This window comes from Oncorhynchus mykiss, chromosome 28, assembly GCF_057628025.1.
Source record: "Oncorhynchus mykiss isolate SJ-2025 chromosome 28, ASM5762802v1, whole genome shotgun sequence".
NCBI classification, from domain to species: Eukaryota; Metazoa; Chordata; class Actinopteri; order Salmoniformes; family Salmonidae; genus Oncorhynchus; species Oncorhynchus mykiss.
Genome location: NC_143049.1, coordinates 9,090,710 through 9,109,829, shown reverse-complemented (window position 1 = coordinate 9,109,829; position 19,120 = coordinate 9,090,710). Strand labels below are relative to the sequence as shown.

The following is a 19,120-nucleotide window of genomic DNA, read 5'->3' as shown; positions in this document are numbered from 1 at the left end:
TAACAAAATGTGGAAAAAGTCCAGGGGTCTGAATACTTCCCGAAGGCACTGTATATAATATTGAGCCAAAATATCAGTGTGTCTCTCTGTTTTTTTCCTACTTCCAATGCACTTGACTCTGAGGAGGCAGCAGGTGAGTTGTCTGTGCTACTAATCCTAGTAAGTATTACTGTACTCCTAATATTCAACAAATAACGTGAGTTTTCCCATCTGTAAAAAGCAACTACATCTCGCATTTTCTTACCGCGACTACGCAACACAGATGAACAACAGTGCACACAGGAAAATAAAGCTTCTGATGTAATCAAAGCAAAAAAAGCCTACATGAAAGTAAGAGAGAGAGTAAACACGATTGTTTCTAGTTGAGGTTAGTTTCAAGTGAAGTGTCCTGGCTTCGCATCAATTCAAAAGATTGACGAGTGACTGACAATACCATCTGTTGGCTGTGTTGGAGAGCCGCGCACATCAACTCAACCAAATTGCGCAACTGAAAGATGTAAATTCTGCCAATGGGAGGATTGCATGAAATATTCTGCATGCATGCATGCATGCTCATGATTCGACAAAAAATATGAAAGGGCGCTTCATGTCATATTAAATGTCCATTAGTCTCACATGAAATTCTCATTTAATCACATTCTCGTCGACTGAAATGAAAAGTACTTTGTAAATGTTATCATTTTTTTCCAGGGCCTCATCTCTTAACGTCATAGTTTTAGGAAAAATAGGTTGTTGAGTTAGTGTTGACGAAATTAACACTGAAGAAGACGAGGGGACAACACTGCCTGTGCTGAGCCCAGCAACAGCCTAGTTTTGAATGAATAAAAACATATATTAGACAAAGAAGAAAATCACTGAATATAAGTAATATAAGCCAAACTAATTAGGCTAAATAACAAATGAATGCCTGCCATGGGTACTCCCCTGCCCACTCAAAATTTTTAGAAAAGGCTGTTGCGCAACAACTCACTGCCTTCCTGAAGACAAACAATGTATACGAAATGCTTCAGTCTGGTTTTAGACCCCATCATAGCACTGAGACGGCACTTGTGAAGGTGGTAAATGACATTTTAATGGCATCGGACCGAGGCTCTGCATCTGTCCTCGTGCTCCTAGACCTTAGTGCTGCTTTTGATACCATCGATCACCACATTCTTTTGGAGAGATTGGAAACCCAAATTGGTCTACACGGACAAGTTCTGGCCTGGTTTAGATCTTATCTGTCGGAAAGATATCAGTTTGTCTCTGTGAATGGTCTGTCCTCTGACAAATCAACTGTAAATTTCGGTGTTCCTCAAGGTTCCGTTTTAGGACCACTTTTGTTTTCACTATATATTTTACCTCTTGGGGATGTTATTCGAAAACATAATGTTAACTTTCACTGCTATGCAGATGACACACAGCTGTACATTTCAATTAAACATGGTGAAGCCCCAAAATTGCCCTTGCTAGAAGAATGTGTTTCAGACATAAGGAAGTGGATGGCTGCAAACTTTCTACTTTTAAACTCGGACAAAACAGAGATGCTTGTTCTAGGTCCCAAGAAACAAAGAGATCTTCTGTTGAATCTGACAATTAATCTTAATGAGGACTGGCCATCCCACATATGCTCTCTCTAATTCTCTCTTTCTTTCTCTCTCTCGGAGGACCTGAGCCCTAGGACCATGCCCCAGGAATACCTGACATGATGACTCCTTGCTGTCCCCAGTCCACCTGACTGTGCTGCTGCTCCAGTTTCAACTATTCTGCCTTATTATTATTCGACCATGCTGGTCATTTATGAACATTTGAACATCTTGACCATGTTTTGTTATAATCTCCACCCGGCACAGCCAGAAGAGGACTGGCCACCCCACATAGCCTGGTTCCTCTCTAGGTTTCTTCCTAGGTTTTGGCCTTTCTAGGGAGTTTTTCCTAGCCACCGTGCTTCTTCACCTGCATTGCTTGCTGTTTGGGGTTTTAGGCTGGGTTTCTGTACAGCACTTTGAGATATCAGCTGATGTACGAAGGGCTATATAAAATAAATTTGATTTGATTTGATTTGACTTAGCTAACTGTTTAAATATACAGCCAAAGCGTTACGGAACTGGCAGTCTCTCTCTCTCTCTTTTCTTCTATTGAATTTTATTTTAAAAACTTCTGTGTTTGTCATTGAACAATGGGATTAGTTGCTGTGGATGCAGGTAGATTTCCAGCATTGTGCTTGGTTTGACAGTGCCGCAGCTATGCGTATCCTTCCACCAAGAAGTGACGGGCCCTCGGATGAGCGAATACAATTTTAGGCGGGTCTTTCTAGCCTCCCTTGGTGTTGGATATGTAATGTAATCTGACAACACTCGTCACAACACTCGCTGAAGAGACTAAGATTCATAAGCAAATAAACATTGATAAACAATGTAAAGCCACAGACAGTCCCCAAAGTCACATTAAACAGATTAATAAGGATTATTTAGCAATCACAATGCATCAATTCAGCGTTTCATTGTAATAGCATACATGATGCCTTGCATTTAATAAAAAGCACTGCATAAATGTCTAATATATGTCTATTGGCTCATGTGTTATATAAATGCCAATCGAATTACTTTTTAGGCAATTGCAAAATTAGTGCCTGTCATGTGTGTTCACCCCTACCCTAATTGAGTGTTAATTGGCCAACTATTTCATGCGACATACAGCCAAAATATTAACTGGCAGCTGTAGACCACATCTTTTTCAGTTCTCTCCCGACCTCGATTGCAGCAGCAGCTGATTTGTCTGTGTCAAGCCTAGCATAATTTGTCACAGACACAGTCACAGCATTCAGACCAGCAGAACCAGCTGAACTTTGACAAATTTAGCAGCGTAGTCCTCAAGAGGTGTTTTTTTTTAGGTCTCTCTGTAGCAGGGTGCGTAATTGGCGGCAGAGAAGTCAGGCGCAGGAGAGCAGAACTGGGTAATAACCAGAGATTTATTAAGAAAAACCAACGGCATCCAGAACAACAAGATAAATGGGCACAAAAATAACCCGCCGTGTGCTCACGGGGAACGTGCACAAGCACTACAATAAACAATCCTACACAAAGACATGGGGGGAACAGAGGGTTAAATACACAACACGTAAATGAGGGAATTGAAACCAGGTGTGTGGAACAAACAAGACAAAACAAATGGAAAATGAAAAGTGGATCGACGATGGCTAGAAGACCGGCGACGCCAAGCGCAGAGTGCCGCCCGAACAAGGAGAGGACCCGGAAGTCGTGACACTCTCTTACTTCTTCGGCACAACCTGTCAGTTCTTTACAATCCAAGATTTTGGCCAGTGGAGGCTCCTCAGTGATTTTCTTACATATCTTTTGCTCAATCTCCCCCTCTCTTCACGTTTCTCTCTTTACTCACCCTCTTGCGAACCCTCAACCAATTTGATTGCCATGATGATCGTCTCTGCCTCATATTTCTGAACAGCCGAAATAAAAACCCTGCGTCTATTTGAAGGAACATTCCAAAAATAAATATATTTTGTAGGCTAGTTTAGGATGTAGTCTACAACCTTCTCTCTGTAATATGTATAATTATGCTACCATATCATAGCCTGAGTGGTTGAGCACTCCATTATTTCATAGACAGTACATGATTGAAATTCGCTAGAGCAGCTGTTCCAACTCTGGGCAGCCAAAGCGTGTAGCCAGTACAGCCTGTCTGCTGCTTAGCCAATGTTTGAAAAAAGATGACGATGAAAAAATGAAATGTAAAAGGTCAGAGAAAAGTTGGATCCACATCCAAAACACGGTAAGAGACTTGGGTGGATTAAAAGTAGATGGAAAAACTGGTATTAAAGGGTTTAAAAGTTGGTTTGTTCAAAGGCCCAGTGCAGTCAAAAATGAGATTTTCCTGTGTTTTTATATACACTCAGTGCTAGCTTATCTAGTACTGGGTCAGACCCCTCTTTGCCTCCAGAACAGCCTGAATTTTTCAGGGCATGGAAACGTTGCTCAATTGGTCTCAAGGGACCTAACATGTGCCAGGAAAACACTCTCCACACCATTACACCACCACCACCAGCCTGTACCGTTGATACCAGGCAGGATGGGGCCATGTAGTCATGTTGCTCACACCAAATCTTGACTCTGCCATCAGCATGACGCAACAGGAACAAGGACTTGTCAGACCAGGTGGTGTTTTTCCACTCCTTAATTCTCCAGAGTTGGTGATTGCTTGCCCACTGCAGCCTCTTCTTCTTGTTTTTAGCTGATAGGAGTGGAACCCGGTGTGGTCGTCTACTGCAATAAGCCCATCCGTGGCAAGGACCGACGAGTTGTGCATTCCACGATGTCGTTCCGCAGACCACTGTTAGCTTGCTTGATTCTTATCATTCTCCTTCAACCTCTCTCATCAACGAGCTGTTTTTGCCCACTGGACTGCCGCTGACTGGATGTTGTTTGTTTGTCGCTCCATTCTCGGTAAACTCTGGACACTTTCGTGCTTGAAAAGCACCGGAGGCTTCTGAGATACTGGAACCGGCGGAACCTGGCACCCAATGATTATACCACACTCAAAGTCGCTTAGGTCACTCGTTTTGCCTGTTCTAACGCTCAATCAAACAGTAACTGAATGCCTGTCTGCCTGCTTTAAATAGCAAGCCGTGGCCAGATGACTACCTATCTGTGGGAGCGAACCATTGAGTGTATACAGGCCACTGAGTGTATATTTCCAGACTATGAGGTTGGAATAATACTGTGAAATTTTGAAGGTGATGATAATGCCCTTCAAGTGTAAGACCTGTGTGAAAAGGCCTCTTGAAAATTCTTTCTGTTTTGGTAGGATGGAGTTTTGGTGTTCACGCCCACTGTGCACACACTGGTTTAATCACACACGCGTAATAGACATTGAATTGGAGTCTATGCCCAGTGAGTGGTGACATCTCCAGGTGGTAAATTAATTAATAGAACAGTAAGAAAGAGAGTTCCAAACCTCAATGCAAATCACATCTAGTTTTCAGTTTTGCCCTCCCCACTCAGACCACTCCCAGATAGTCCTAGCAAAATTATTGCTTGAATATTGCTCTTTGCTAAGATGCAATTTTGGTTTATTTTCAACCACTTTCATTTCAAACAATCACAAGTTACTTAATTGTAAGTAAGTTACTTAATTGATACCCAGAAATGATTTGATAAACGTCCTCACTCCAGATATTTTCAAATGGATTTCCTCACATGAGCAGATGTTTCAGCTCCTCCTGTAGGTGAGTGAGGTTGTTGGTTCCTCTGAGAGGCTGGGAGCTGTGAATGTTTGATGTTCTGGGTTGGTTTGTGGTGGTGGTGAGGGCTATGTAGGTGGGGCAGCTCCTTGAGGCTGAGGAAAGCCCTCCTCTACAATTAGCACATTTAGTGTCTTTGTCTTTTGTGCACTCTTTATGGTGATGGTTCTCCCGAAATCACAGACTCCTCAACTGTTTTTTTCACTGGGTGGAGATGTGGTTAAACTTTAAAACATTGCTGGACTGCGGGAGGTGAGTTTGCCTTTTCCACTCTGTAGAAGCCTTCGTGGAGGAGTTTGATGGAGTGTCCTGCTTTGAAAAGGTGGATTCTTATGAAAGTGGTGGGGAGTTGTGTTTGACTGCTGATAATCCTGTTTTTCTTTTCCCAACTCTGTGCTGATGTCTTCAACTGGGATTGAGGTGACGAGCTCTTTGATGATGACTTCTTTCGTCAGCCTCTCCTGTGGGTATCCATCCCTCCTCTGCTGGGCTAGACGGCATGATAATTGTGACCCAGCGAAAGTGTCCTCAGGCCTGGGAGTGAGGTGCCTGTTCAGTGATGGGATGTCTTTTGTAAATACAAGGATCCCTCCTCCTCAGATGAATCAGTTTTGACAATAAACTATTAGCTTTGCGTTGCATGATCTCTTGTGTTATTTTGCTGTCGTTGTTGAAGGTGTTTTGGTGAAAGTTATCAATTACGACAGGGGTGATGGAATGGAGGGATTGACCAGGTTTACAGTTTGGTGGGTGTGGACCAGAGTCGGGGTTGGGTTTAATTTCATCATATCTTCCTCTGTTACTGGTGACTGGTTACCACTCCTGCAAAGGTTATTTCTGATCTGGGGCAAAGCCAGGTAGGCCTAGAAAAACATTGAGCCCCTCCCTGGGCAAAACCATTGCCTCAACAAGCAGGGGTGCACATAAACCTCATTTATAAGCTGAAGACTTTAAAGTAGAAGCTTCATAACATCACATAATATTTACAGGACTTTCTCAATAAAATTGTTCTACATCTTGAATATGAGAAATGTCATTAAATGAAATAGCTAGCACTAGGAAATGGGGAGTAAGACTTCATAGCTACAGTCTAGCCTACACATGTTTAACACCAGTGGTGTATTAGTTAGTGTATTAATTAGTCTGATTCCGTTGAAAAATGTTTTGCCTGTTGCAAAACGTTTTGTAACGGAAACGGTTTACTCCAAATGGAAAACGTTTTGCAATGAGAGAGTTTCTATTGGACAAATTCAGGTGGGTCCCTCACCTTTTTGTTCCGTTTTCTCTGTTTGCTTCCACTTTGGTTCCTAAAGTAAAAGGTAAATGATTTCTGTTGCAAATAACGTTTGGCAACAAATGAAACATTTTGCAACGGAATCCGCTTAATTGCTACACCCTAGTATAAATACAGTGGCATGTTTTAATGTCTGCTAGCCGGCAGCCTAGGCCTACCAGCAGTTTGAACATTCAGTTTACTTTCCTGTGGACATTTTGTCTCACATTTCCAACGGGATGAGGACAACCGGCAGAGTACATTCAAATAACTATTTATTCAAAATTCTACAATACAAGTCACCTTCGCAGAAATTGCTGGCTTGGTATTAGGTCAGGAAGCGTGCAATGTCTTCAAGAGGAGAGTGGGGCTCGATCTTGGGAGCGAGTGTGATGTTCACAGGTACGCCTGTCGCCATCATCACACCTCATGGGCAACTGAACTCATACCTTCAAATTAACTCAACTGACCCTTACCGGAAAATATGTCCACATGCACCAGCCCAGGGCAGTGGAGTTTATCTGTAGGGTAGCTTAATCTATGGCATATAGTAGCCTACAGATAAATGCCACTTTCAAATTGGAGAAGGTAAACACATTTGAGTGACAGGTCAGGTAATTTACCAACCACAGATGCAGAACTCAAATCATTCTGCATAAAATAAAATGGTGGAATTTCAATATTATGTGCCTTTAGATTTACATTAAAAAAATAGTCTTCTCGTCACTCTGTTTGACTGAGAGGTAAAGCCCCAGGTGAGTCATGTGAAGCGCTGTCAGTTTGCAGCAGGTTCAGCTCAAGACAGGGTTGAGGAGCTAGACAGAGGCACATTAGATGATTTATGTGTGTCTCCACAGCCTTTCAAAGATCAGCTGCACATACACACACACACACACACACACACGCACTTTGGTCCTTAATGAGGCAGCTGATACTAAATGCTCCCTTGGGGATACCACCACTTACTGCCATGCTCCTTAACCGTCTGTGTGTGTGTGTGTGTTCTGTGTCAATACGTGTGCAAAGGGTAGGAAAGGATAATATCAGTCTTGTTGCAAAGAAACAAAATATGCATTGTCAAGCTAACAGTAAGCATGAGAGAGGCAGGTCCACAGAAAGGGATGACCCCTAGCTTTTAGGATAATTTCACATGAATACTGGAGCCTGAAAGGCATGGTATAGGTTAATTGAACCATTCTCCTATTTGTTTAAAATGCTATTTGTACTGCTACAGTGGTAAATATGAAAGAATAACCTTATTCCAAATGAAACGAACACCCGTCTGTCTCATTGTTAAAACCATTTCCCCCCCCCATGTGGCTGCACTTTTCATTGAGGGACAGTCCTATATTTCAACCCCTTTTCAGGTGTCCCGGTTTCTCTTTCTACAAAAAAGGTCCCTTGTCAGCAAGATGCAATCAGTTAATTCAGGCTACAAGAGTGTAGACCTAATGGCAATCGCTGAATGTTACAACACTTGATGTTTTGTAACATACCTCTTTCCATTTATCCATACGGATGCTGGAACTATTTTTGGAGCGCGCAGGTAGACTCGTTTTTGAAGTGATTTGTTTGACAATCAGATGAAAACATCATGACTGTTAATGTTCGTGCCACAGATGAAGGTAATCAAATGTTTTAACGTTAAATTACATGTCTTTATACCGCTAGGCTCATAAAAACATTTAATAGGAGGTGCTGTGGGAAGAAAAAACCCTCCCCCTGAATGTCACGGTATAATTCACGCTCTGTCTAGTGTGAGAGACAGATGGACAGAGCGCATGTTTGAATCAACAAACACATGAGTCACAGTGAGCACACACACACTCACACCTACCTGCTACTGCAAGTTGAGGGGGAAATATATATTCAGACAGATGACATGATAAGAGAATAATTTCATGCTTCTGTGATTTCCCCTGCAGCCTACTCGCAGGCTGTGTGTGTGTGTGTGTGTGTGTGTGTGTGTGTGTGTGTGTGTGTGTGTGTGTGTGTGTGTGTGTGTGTGTGTGTATATGTGTGCGCGTGCGTGTGTGTAGTCCTCTCACAAGACTTATATGCTAGGGGCTAGAAACTTTTTCGATATAGAATGAAAAGGCACCAAAAACTGTTGTGAGCAGGTATAAAATCTCAGTACCAACACTAGCTGTCAAAGCTGTTATTGAGACATCACAATGCTCAATAGTGATGGCACTCCCACATAAAAAAAATGCTATACTAACACGTTTGAAGGTAAGACGCAGGTGCAGACAATGTCGAAGTAACAAAAGTTTATTAAATCAAACACGGACAGGCAGGCTCAGGGTCAGGGCAGGCAGAAAGGTCAAAACCCGGGAAAATTAGAAAACAGGCACTATAGATCGGACAGGAGCAAGGGGGAAAACACTGGTAGGTATGAATGAACAAAACAAACTGGCAACAGACAAACAGAGAACACAGGTATAAATACACAGGGGATAGTGGGGAAGATGGGCGACACCTGGAAGGGGGTGGAGACAATCACAAAGACAGGTGAAACAGATCTGGGTGTGACAATACTGTAAATCACGTGTCAAACTCATTCCACGGAGGGCTGAGTGAGTGCGGATTTTCGCTCCTCCCTTGTGCTTTGGTGAAATAAGGTCACTAATTAGTAAGAAACTCCCCTCAACTGGTTGTCTAGGTCTCAATTGAAATAAAAATGTTAAAAAACCTGCAGACACTAGGCCCTCCATGGAATGAGTTTGACACCCCTGGTGTATACTATGGTAAGAATACTATATTATTCACTGCAGTGTTTTTGAGAACTTTACTGTAGTATTTACAGTTTACAATAGTATAAATACTGTAGTAAAAAAAGATGTACTATACTGTAGTATTTACTCTAGTGTTTCTGCAGTATACTGTCATATTTATTATACTGTAGTATACTCTAATACTCTTTACTTTAGTGTTTACTAAAGTGTTTCTGTTGTATTGTTTTTGACATAGAAGTCGGGGGCTTGTTCCTTTAAGAAACCTAATGGATAAATACTCAAATGTTCCATAACCTGTAGGTAGGTAGGTAGGACAAGGTTCTGAATGGAGAGTTCAGATCTTCTGCTCTTTTCTATAACCTGTAGGGAACACAATATATTGTCTATATTTGACATGTAGGGTTTCTCATTTACGGATGGCACAAATTAGGATATGGGAGAAGGGAATGGGCAGGATGTATACAAAGTAAATACTATAGTTAAAACAATGTAGCGTTTCTGCGGACTGTAGTGTTTTTGCAGACATTTCTGTAGTATTTACTACAGTGATTTTTTTTTGTGTGCATAATACTGTAGTATTCCACAGTATACTGCAAAATTATATACTAATTCTACATGTTAGCAGTGGAGGGTCCTGAGAGGAGGAAGGGGAGGACCATCCTCAGTGAATTTCATGAAAAATACATTTGCAAAACATGAAGATATCGTTTTTAGATGAAATAAATATAATCACGTCACCAAATAATTTATGAAAATACAGTATTTTGCAATGAAGGTCTACAGAAGCCTCAACAGCACTCTGTAGGGTAGCACCATGGTGTAGCCGGAGGGCGGCTAGCTTCCATCCTCTTCTGGGACATTGACTTCTGTACAATACTTAGGAGGCTCATGGTTCCCTTCCATAGACTTACACAGTCATTTTGAAAAACATTTCTTAAACGGAAGCAAACGGAACTAAAAGGGGATAAACATACCTGAATTTGTCTGATAGAAACTCTTGTTTGCAACTGTTGGACTAATGTAATGTGGGAGTCGGGGAAATAAGTACAGGGAGTGCAAATGTAATAATAAATAGAGTGTAGTACTAAACACGAGAAGCGTACAGACATGAAACAGAGTAAATAATGCCTGGGGAAAGAACCAAAGGGAGTGACAGATATAGGGGAGGTAATCAGGAAGGCGATGAAGTCCAGGTGAGTCTCATGAGGCTCATAACGATGGTGGCAGGTGTGCGTAATAATGAATAAACTGGTGACGTCAAGCGCCGGATAGGGAGTTGACGCGACTAATGTTTGCACCCTATATCAGCTAGATGCAGGCAAGAGCATGCAAGGCGGTATTGAATGTCTCACTGTCTGTCCATGTGTCACTGTTTGTCACCACAAATTGTGATCACCTAAGTTGTAAACTTTAATGTATAGGCTAGGTTGTAGCAACCTCATTATGGGTATACAGAAAATTAGAGTATCATGTAGTAGCCTAAACCTATCGCTGTTACAATGAACTGGGTGAATAGAATATGAATGACAGTCATCCAATATGCTGTAATAGAAATAAGGCCATGCTCATGAAGAAAATGAATCTTCCTCCCTCATCTTAAAACCTCTTTTCAGGATCGGTGGGTCCCCCGAGGGACGGTTGCCCTAATGTAGGCTAATGCGATTAGCATGAGGTTGTACGTAACAAGAACATTTCCCAGGACATAGACACATCTGATATTGGCACAAAGCTTACATTCTTGTTAATCTAACTGTGCTGTCCAATTTTCAGTAGCTATTACAGTGAAAGCGCAGTTATGAACTTGAAAATGTATTAATAAACCAATTAGGCATTTTTGGGCAGTGCAGTTTAACAAAAATGTAAGCTTTCTGCCAACATCAGGTATGTCTATGTCCTGGGAAATGTTTAATTGCATTAGCATACGTTAGCTCAACTGTCCCGTGGACGGGACACCGATCCCGAATAAGTTTTAAGAGGGACACTGACCGTCACTGGTGTGTAGTATCCAGTGCGTATACAGTGTAGTATATAGTGTAGTATATAGTGTGTGAGGTTTCCCAAGCAGAGAGTTCCTGTATATTTTGTAAATATTTAATCACTTGTACGTGTTTTTTGTAAGAATCTTCTTACTTTATTTTTGGTTTTGAATAGCCAAATGTGTATAGATCTGGTCTGGTTTAATTCCAGTGAATGAATGGCAAATCAGCTTTCTAAAGATAGCTAGCTAGTGATGCTATCAAGCTAGCTAGCGAGTGTATTTTGATTTGAATACATCAGCCTTATTTTTTTGTTGTTTCTGCAGTCTCCTGAACTAAATGAGGAGGACTACAATGCATGGCGAGCTGACATCGGTCTGGAGGTATCCTCCGAAGTTCTGAGCAGGCTTTCATCATAATGCTGAGTGAGTGAACAGCTCAAAAACTAAATTCATCTCATTCTACAAGACCAGAGTCCACGGCTAAGGAGAAGTCGCAGTCGGATGGCGGGGACGGCGATGGAGAGGCTCATCTCCCCCTGTATTGGCTCGTCTCTCCCTGTTGGCCTCCCTCTGCTCAAGCCCTATTGACTATAGCTCCATCTGTTGGAGGCTTGAAACATTCAAATCTTTCAACTCCGGCTGAAAATCGGAGTCCAGACCTACTCTTATCATTAAAGTATCTGTTTTATTTGAGTCTTGGTTGTCTCCCTTTTTTATGCGCTTTGAAATTATTTTTGTAATGCAAAGTGCCATAGAAGTTGAATAATAATAATTACTATAGTATTCTACAGTATACTACAGTTTACCACAGAACTCTATAGTAAGTACTATAGTATTCCATAGTAAACTGTATTTAAAAAATATATATATATATGGTTGTTCTGACATTGTGATGAATACTGAAATCCAGAATCTGAACATTACGATGCAACAATTGGGACATTGTGACATCATTGTGGAACTTGTATCCTGGCTACTGAAGGGTTCTTATGACATCATAATGCACAGATTCATGAAATCAAGCATCATTTTAGCAAAGGTTATTTTTGGTGATGTCACAATGCATGCAACATGGAGCTGCTCAAATATGCAAATCATATCTGTTCCATACACTGATTAATCGTGTGTGTGTGTGTGTGTGTGTGTGTGTGTGTGTGTGTGTGTGTGTGTGTGTGTGTGTGTGTGTGTGTGTGTGTGTGTGTGTGTGTGTGTGTGTGTGTGTGTGTGTGTGTGTGTGTGTGTTTCTGGTGTATGGCTCGCTTCATGCTTCAAAGCTCTTGGAAAGCAGCAGCTAATTAAAAATGCAAATTGCACACAGAGCTGATCTGAGAGAAATGATAATTACTCCATTATGGCACCAAAGTGTGTTTGCGTGTGTATAAGGTTGTGGGTGTGTTGCTAATGTCACCAGTCCTCAGAGGGTGAAATGGATGCCAGAAAGACGTTCAGAATTCTGACGTTCGGCACCACAGGGCAAAAGCCAGGGGCCTCAAACGTAAATGTATCAAAGATGTTTGTGGACAAAAATACTCTAATGCCCGACGTCCAGCAGATGCATATTATTTTTAGATGTCTAGCCCACATTTTCCGTACATGATGCACATGTGCCTCACTTTTCAACTAGTCTGTGTGTGTACTTCCGTTTGTACCACAGCAGGGTAAAGTAATGCACGAGTTGAACAGAACGCACCGCAGCCTAGCATCCCCGAGGTAGAGTCGCTCCATTGACCGTGAACGACTTCCACCGGAACACAAAGAGTTTAATACATCTGGTGGACATGAGGCCTTGACCTTGCGTGTGCCAGTTTCCCTCAAAGGTTGGTATTTCTCCATTTTGGGAAAGTGTGCCTATCTCCATGCACAGCTCAGACCATGTGTAAGCACAACTTCTAGTGGTTGAAGAACTACAAGCAAATGCTGTTATTCTGGGGGAAATGGAGGTGTGTGACGCACAGCAATTATAATCACGGTAAGCTAATAAAAACATGAAAACAGGCGCATCTGCCGTTGGTAAGGAATTTGGATGGTTTAGCAGCATGCACGTAGCCTAATATGTTTCTTTGACTTGACTGGTTTATTCCTGCTACACAACAAATATTAGCCTACCATTTGTCCATCACTCATTCAATAGCCAAGCACGCTGGCAAGTAAATAAACCAGTAGCCTACACAGTACAGGTAGCCTACAGTATTGCTGTGAGATAGGAGCGTGACATACTGTAGCCTATATAATCTCAGAGTCAATACCAAGACAGGAGATCGAAACACAATCATATTTCACATTTAGAAGTGTGGGTTGAAGAATTGACTTTTAAATAGTTCAAATAGACAACCGATCATACAGATTTGGTCGGCCAGTGTTTGGCAGTCGATTTAAGCGGCATGCATTTTTTGTTTGAAACATCCTGCCCACAACCCACAAATGTGATCAAATTTACTATTGGGCTTTCTTTTAGAAACTGACATTGTTAAGGTGCGTGAATGAGGACCCAAAAGCGAATTAACAAAACGTAGGCTCAGACGGACAGGCAGATTCCGACAGGACAGGACAAGGTTACAGTAACACGACGATGGTCTGGTTCAGGCATGAATGACACAAACAAACAAACAAGAATCCGACAAGGACAGGAGCAGAAACAGAGAGAGATATAGGGACCTAATCAGAGGGAAAAAGGGAACAGGTGGGGAACGGGGTGAATGGGTAGTTAGAGGAGACAAGGGACAGCTGGGGGAAAGCGGGGGAGAAAAGGTAACCTGACACGACCAGCAGAGGGAGACAGGGTGAAGGGAAAGGACAGAGACAAGACAACATGACAGTACCCCCCCACTCACCGAGCGCCTCCTGGCGCACTCGAGGAGGAAACCTGGCGGCAACGGAGGAAATCCTCGATCAGCGCACGGTCCAGCACGTCCCGAGAGGGAACCCAACTCCTCTCCTCCGGACCGTACCCCTCCCAATCAACAAGGTACTGGTGACCACGGCCCCGAGGACGCATGTCCAAAATCCTGCGGACCCTGTAGATGGGTGCGCCCTCGACAAGGATGGGGGGGGGGGGGGGAAGACGAGCGGGGGCGCGAAGAACGGGCTTAACACAAGAGACATGGAAGACCGGGTGGACGCGACGAAGGTATCGCGGAAGAAGAAGTCGCACTGCGACAGGATTAATGACCCGAGAAATACGGAACGGACCAATGAACCGCGGGGTCAACTTGCGAGACGCCGTCTTAAGGGGAAGGTTCTGAGTGGAGAGCCAAACTCTCTGACCGCGACAATATCTAGGACTCTTAGTTCTACGCTTATTAGCAGCCCTCACAGTCTGCGTCCTATAACGGCAAAGTGCAGACCTGACCCTCTTCCAGGTGCGCTCGCAACGTTGGACAAAAGCCTGAGCGGAGGGGACGCTGGACTCGGCGAACTGAGATGAGAACAGCGGAGGCTGGTACCCGAGGCTACTCTGAAAAGGAGATAGCCCGGTTGCAGACGAAGGAAGCGAGTTGTGGGCGTATTCTGCCCAGGGGAGCTGTTCTGACCAAGACGCAGGGTTGCGAAAAGAAAGACTGCGTAAGATGCGACCAATAGTCTGATTGGCCCGTTCTGCTTGACCGTTAGACTGGGGGTGAAAGCCGGAAGAGAGACTGACGGAAGCCCCAATCAAACGACAAAACTCCCTCCAAAATTGAGACGTGAATTGCGGACCTCTGTCCGAAACGACGTCTGACGGAAGGCCATGAATTCTGAAAACATTCTCGATGATGATTTGTGCCGTCTCTTTAGCAGAAGGAAGCTTAGCAAGGGGAATGAAATGAGCCGCCTTAGAGAACCTATCGACAACCGTAAGAATAACAGTCTTCCCCGCTGACGAAGGCAGTCCGGTGACAAAATCTAAGGCGATGTGAGACCACGGTCGAGAGGGAATGGGAAGCGGCCTGAGACGGCCGGCAGGAGGGGAGTTACCGGACTTAGTCTGCACGCAGACCGAACAAGCAGCCACGAAACGACGCGTGTCATGCTCCCGGGTGGGCCACCAAAAACGCTGGCGAATGGAAGCAAGCGTACCCCGAACGCCAGGGTGGCCGGCTAACTTGGCAGAGTGAGCCCACTGAAGAACGGCCAGACGAGTAGGAACGGGAACGAAAAGAAGGTTCCTAGGACAAGCGCGCGGCGACGGAGTGTGAGTGAGCGCTTGCTTTACCTGCCTCTCAATTCCCCAGACAGTCAACCCGACAACACGCCCCTCAGGGAGAATCCCCTCGGGGTCAGTGGAGGCTACTGAAGAACTGAAGAGACGAGATAAAGCATCAGGCTTGGTGTTCTTAGAGCCCGGACGATAAGAAATCACGAACTCGAAACGAGCGAAAAACAGCGCCCAACGCGCCTGACGCGCATTAAGACGTTTGGCAGAACGGATGTACTCAAGGTTCCTATGGTCAGTCCAAACGACAAAAGGAACGGTCGCCCCCTCCAACCACTGTCGCCATTCGCCTAGGGCTAACCGGATGGCGAGCAGTTCGCGGTTTCCCACATCATAGTTACGTTCCGACGGGGACAGGCGATGAGAAAAATACGCGCATGGGTGGACCTTGTCGTCAGAGAGGGAGCGCTGAGAAAGAATGGCTCCCACGCCCACCTCTGACGCGTCAACCTCGACAACGAACTGTCTAGAGACGTCAGGTGTAACAAGGATAGGAGCGGATGTAAAACGATTCTTGAGGAGATCAAAAGCTCCCTGGGCGGAAACGGACCACTTAAAGCACGTCTTGACAGAAGTAAGGGCTGTGAGAGGAGCTGCCACCTGACCGAAATTACGGATGAAACGACGATAGAAGTTCGCGAAGCCGAGAAAGCGCTGCAGCTCGACGCGTGACTTAGGAGCGGGCCAATCAATGACAGCTTGGACCTTAGCGGGATCCATCTTAATGCCTTCAGCGGAAATAACAGAACCGAGAAATGTGACGGAGGAGGCATGAAAAGTGCACTTCTCAGCCTTCACAAAAAGACAATTCTCTAAAAGGCGCTGGAGGACACGTCGAACGTGCTGAAGATGAATCTGGAGTGACGGTGAAAAAATCAGGATATCGTCAAGGTAAACGAAAACAAAGATGTTCAGCATGTCTCTCAGGACATCATTGACTAATGCCTGAAAGACAGCTGGAGCGTTAGCGAGGCCGAAAGGAAGAACCCGGTATTCAAAGTGCCCTAACGGAGTGTTAAACGCCGTCTTCCACTCGTCCCCCTCCCTGATGCGCACGAGATGGTAAGCGTTACGAAGGTCCAACTTAGTGAAAAACCTGGCTCCCTGCAGGATCTCGAAGGCTGAAGACATAAGAGGAAGCGGATAACGATTCTTAACTGTTATGTCATTCAGCCCTCGATAATCTATGCAGGGGCGCAGAGACCCGTCCTTCTTCTTGACAAAAAAAAACCCCGCTCCGGCGGGAGAGGAGGAGGGGACTATGGTACCGGAGTCAAGAGCTACAGACAAATAATCCTCGAGAGCCTTACGTTCGGGGGCCGACAGAGAGTATAGTCTACCCCGGGGGGGAGTGGTTCCCGGAAGGAGATCAATACTACAATCATACGACCGGTGTGGAGGAAGAGAGGTGGCCCTGGACCGACTGAACACCGTGCGCAGATCGTGATATTCCTCCGGCACCCCTGTCAAATCACCAGGCTCCTCCTGTGAAGAAGAGACAGAGGAAACAGGAGGGATAGCAGACATTAAACATTTCACATGACAAGAGACGTTCCAGGAGAGGATAGAATTACTAGACCAATTAATGGAAGGATTATGACAAACTAGCCAGGGATGGCCCAAAACAACAGGTGTAAAAGGTGAACGAAAAATCAAAAAAGAAATGGTTTCGCTATGATTACCAGAAACAGTGAGGGTTAAAGGTAGCGTCTCACGCTGAATCCTGGGGAGAGGACTACCATCCAGGGCGAACAAGGCAGTGGACTCCCTTAACTGTCTGAGAGGAATGTCATGTTCCCGAGCCCAGGTCTCGTCCATAAAACAGCCCTCCGCCCCAGAGTCTATTAAGGCACTGCAGGAAGCTGACGAACCGGTCCAGCGTAGATGGACCGACAAGGTAGTGCAGGATCTTGAAGGAGAGACAGGAGTAGTAGCGCTCACCAGTAGCCCTCCGCTTACTGATGAGCTCTGGCTTTTACTGGACATGAAGTGACAAAATGACCAGCAGAACCGCAATAGAGACAGAGGCGGTTGGTGATTCTCCGTTCCCTCTCCTTAGTCGAGATGCGGATACCTCCCAGCTGCATAGGCTCAGCTCCCGAGCCGGCAGAGGAAGATGGTAGTGATGCGGAGAGGGGGGCAACGGAGAACGCGAGCTCCTTTCCACGAGCTCGGTGACGAAGATCAACCCGTCGCTCAATGCGAATAGCGAGTTCAATCAAGGAATCCACGCTGGAAGGAACCTCCCGGGAGAGAATCTCATCCTTTACCTCTGCGCGGAGACCCTCCAGAAGACGAGCGAGCAAAGCCGGCTCGTTCCAGCCACTGGAGGCAGCAAGAGTGCGAAACTCAATAGAGTAGTCTGTTATGGATCGATTGCCTTGACATAGGGAAGACAGGGCCCTGGAAGCCTCCTCCCCAAAAACAGATCGATCAAAAACCCGTATCATCTCCTCCTTAAAGTCCTGATACTGGTTAGTACACTCAGCCCTTGCCTCCCAGATTGCCGTGCCCCACTCACGAGCCCGTCCAGTAAGGAGAGATATGACGTAGGCGACACGAGCAGTGCTCCTGGCGTAAGTGTTGGGCTGGAGAGAAAACACAATATCACACTGGGTGAGGAACGAGCGGCATTCAGTGGGCTCCCCAGAGTAACACGGCGGGTTATTGATTCTGGGCTCCGGAGATTCGAAAGCCCTGGAAGTGGCCGGTGGATCGAGGCGGAGATGGTGAACCTGTTCTGTGAGGTTGGAGACTTGGGTGGCCAGGGTCTCAACGGCATGTCGAGCAGCAGACAATTCCTGCTCGTGTCTGCCTAGCATCGCTCCCTGGATCTCGACGGCTGAGTGGAGAGGATCCGAAGTCGCTGGGTCCATTCTTGGTCGGATTCTTCTGTTAAGGTGCGTGAATGAGGACCCAAAAGCGAATTAACAAAACGTAGGCTCAGACGGACAGGCAGATTCCGACAGGACAGGACAAGGTTACAGTAACACGACGATGGTCTGGTTCAGGCATGAATGACACAAACAAACAAACAAGAATCCGACAAGGACAGGAGCAGAAACAGAGAGAGATATAGGGACCTAATCAGAGGGAAAAAGGGAACAGGTGGGGAACGGGGTGAATGGGTAGTTAGAGGAGACAAGGGACAGCTGGGGGAAAGCGGGGGAGAAAAGGTAACCTGACACGACCAGCAGAGGGAGACAGGGTGAAGGGAAAGGACAGAGACAAGACAACATGACAGACATGGCCCAGTTCCAACATTTCCAAATCATACAGCAAATGAGGGCATTTTTGTTACCGTAAAAGGTGGATGGAAGGTGTTTTCCAGGCGGATGTGTAGCACTCGTTCACCAGCGCACTAATAGTATGGCGCTACAATCTCCACTTATGCCAGAATTTAGTAATACATTTATGCACCTTTGATAAATGAGGCCCAGTCCTGGACGATAGTGGTATCCTGAACTCCATTTCCCTTATTTGTTCCTGCCCATTATAAGAAGCAGAGTAATTTCACATCGAGATTCACATTATTTATTTTGCCATAAAGGGAACAGGAAACAGCCAGGTTTCTTCCAATGTAATTGCCTCTCCAATTATCATATTAATGGGCCTCTGATGGTGTCTCTCTCTCTCTGGCAATTGGACTCAGACTATGATAGCAAATTACAAGCGCAGACACATACTGTGGGGAACAGTCTACAGC

The 19,120-nt window shown here is 44.9% G+C and overlaps 1 long non-coding RNA gene across 1 annotated transcript in view; it reads right to left on the bottom strand.

Moving 5' to 3' along the window:
- Positions 1-1,195: 1,195 nt before the first annotated feature.
- Positions 1,196-19,120, bottom strand: part of LOC149970704 (uncharacterized) — a 193,236-nt gene continuing 175,311 nt past the window's right edge. The window contains exon 3 of the long non-coding RNA XR_016492932.1: positions 1,196-1,220. This is a non-coding gene — a long non-coding RNA (uncharacterized LOC149970704). The remainder of the gene's footprint in view (positions 1,221-19,120) is intronic.